We start from the raw sequence: 379 nt of genomic DNA on the forward strand, positions 1-379 counted from the left end.
ACAAATGAGATGAGGGAAGGCTAACCTTGCCAATGTAGAGGACTTGTCCGCCATCTTATAAAGTTCTTGGGATATAACCTCATGAACTTCTACTTCCTCTCCAATCATGATGCTATGAATCATGATAGCCAGGTCTATAGTAGCTTCGGACCGGTTGCTAGTGGGAATGATTGAGCGTTGGATAAACTCCAACCATCCCCTAGCCACGGGCTTGAGGTCATGCCTTCTCAGTTGAACCGGCTTCCCGTTTGAATCTCTCTTCCATTGAGCACCCTCTTCACAAATATCTATGAGGACGTGGTCCAACCTTTGATCAAAGTTGACCCTTCTAGTGTAGGGGTGTTCATCTCCTTGCATCATGGGCAAGTTGAATGCCAAC

The sequence above is a fragment of the Arachis duranensis genome, chromosome 5 (assembly GCF_000817695.3).
Source record: "Arachis duranensis cultivar V14167 chromosome 5, aradu.V14167.gnm2.J7QH, whole genome shotgun sequence".
Lineage (NCBI taxonomy): Eukaryota > Viridiplantae > Streptophyta > Magnoliopsida > Fabales > Fabaceae > Arachis > Arachis duranensis.